The following is a 2172-nucleotide window of genomic DNA, read 5'->3' on the forward strand; positions in this document are numbered from 1 at the left end:
AGAGAGAGAGAGAGAGAGAGAGAGAGGCAGAGACACAGGCAGAGGGAGAAGCAGGCTCCATGCACCGGGAGCCCGACGTGGGATTCGATCCCGGGTCTCCAGGATCGCGCCCTGAGCCAAGGGCAGGCGCCAAACCGATGTGCCACCCAGGGATCCCACACCTCAATTTCTTTTATTTGCTTACATACTATGTGATCTTGACTTAAAATTTGAAAGTGTTTTCCTCACTAGTTCTATTTGAAATTGCTGCAGATTTTTCTTTATTTTCAAATATAATTTCACCTAATTTCCCCTTTAGAAGCATGATTCATAGAATGTTGGTTTTATAGACATCAAATTCAGAATTAAATAATTATAATCAAATAATTATAATTATAATTATATAAATATAATCAAATAATTTTATAATTATTTATAAAATAATTATAATCAAATAATTATAAACAAGGTTTGAGTAGTAACATACCTCTCTGAACACACCAGTTTCTAAATGTATATCAATATTCTCAATATAATAGAATATTTTAATATTGTGAATGCAGAGGCTATAAAAGAAAGAATTCTAGTGTTTGAAGAAACATTTAAAAGTTAAATTACAAAATAAAATAAAATAAAATAAAGTTAAATTACTGTAGAAATTGCCTCTTGCACATTTTGACCAAAGATCACATGACTTCTTCTGGAATATTTCCAGAACCTCACTACTTCACAAAACAGTTCTAGTGGCAAAGCTTTTCACAGGACTGACCACTAAATTTCTCTATTTAGTCTTTATTCTGCTCTCTTAGCCAACCCAGAATAATCCTAGTAATTTTTTACAAGATAATTCCTCATATATATTCTATTCTCTATAAAATTCCCCTTTACTGAAGTCCTAATAAATGCAAACTATGGATCGAGCAATGCAGTGTCGCTGGTGGTTGAGGAGGGTGGACAGTTCTGTGGTGAAGCAAGGGGAGGGACCCATGTGGGCGTCAGATGGAGCCTTGGTCAGAACTATAAAGTGGGAAGCTGATGCTGGGTACTACTACTCCCGGACCGGCAACGCGAAAAGTTGTGATATTACCGTTGAACCATCAGCTTTGAAATTTAAAAACAATGGAGATGACTCAAGAAACAGTCCAAAGAGTTCTTCTAGAACCCTATAAATATTTACTTCAGTTACCAGGTAAACAAGTGAGAACCAAACTTTCACAGGTATTTAATCATTGGCTAAAAGTTCCAGAAGGTAAGCTACAGATTATCATTGAAGTGACAGAAATGTTGCATAATGGCAGTTTGCTCATCGATGATAGTGAAGACAACTCAGAACTTCGACGTGGCTTTCCAGTGGCACACAGCATCTATGGAATTCCATCTGCCATCAGTTTTGCCAATTATGTATATTTTCTTGGCCTACAGAAAGTCTTAACCCTTGACCACCCAGATGCAGTGAAGCTTTTTACCCACCAGCTTTTGGAACTCCATCAGGGACAAGGTCTAGACATTTATTGGAGGGATAATTACACTTGTCCCTCTGAAGAAGAATATAAAGCTATGGTGCTGCAAAAGACAGGTGGACTATTTGGATTAGCAGTAGGTCTCATGCAGTTGTTCTCTGATTACAAAGATCTGAAGCCACCACTTGATACACTTGGGCTCTTTTTCCAAATTAGGGATGATTATGCTAATCTACACTCCAAAGAATACAGTGAAAACAAAAGCTTTTGTGAAGATCTAACAGAGGGAAAGTTCTCATTCCCTACTATTCATGCTATTTGATCGAGGCCTGAAAGCACCCAGGTGCAGAATATCTTCCGCCAGAGAACCGAAATTACAGATATTAAAAAAAAAAAAAGCAAACTATGAAAACTAAAGACTTATGCTTTCTTCAGACACATTGTATCTCTAAATTATATTTCACATATTGAGGAGAAAAATTAAACTAAAGGTCAGGGATAAGAAAACAGGAGAAAACAAAATGCATATTTGTTTTTAAGGGTGAATTTCCTAATTGATATTCGAAGTACCTCACACACCTAAGTCCAATATTTTATAACTTAAGAGCTTCACTATAATATTAATATAATCTACATGGTTTATAATACTTCCCCTTTTAGAAACATACAGTGATAGGCTTTATTCAAAGTAAAACATCTTCCATATTATTTTTATCTTTATTGATGTTACGTG

General features: G+C 35.8%; 1 pseudogene; it reads left to right on the forward strand.

Moving 5' to 3' along the window:
* Positions 1–997: 997 nt before the first annotated feature.
* LOC129502002 (geranylgeranyl pyrophosphate synthase-like) lies at positions 998–1848 on the forward strand (annotated as a pseudogene).
* The last annotated feature ends 324 nt before the right edge of the window (positions 1849–2172 follow it).

Source organism: Nyctereutes procyonoides, unplaced genomic scaffold (genome assembly GCF_905146905.1).
Source record: "Nyctereutes procyonoides isolate TBG_1078 unplaced genomic scaffold, NYPRO_anot_genome, whole genome shotgun sequence".
Lineage (NCBI taxonomy): Eukaryota > Metazoa > Chordata > Mammalia > Carnivora > Canidae > Nyctereutes > Nyctereutes procyonoides.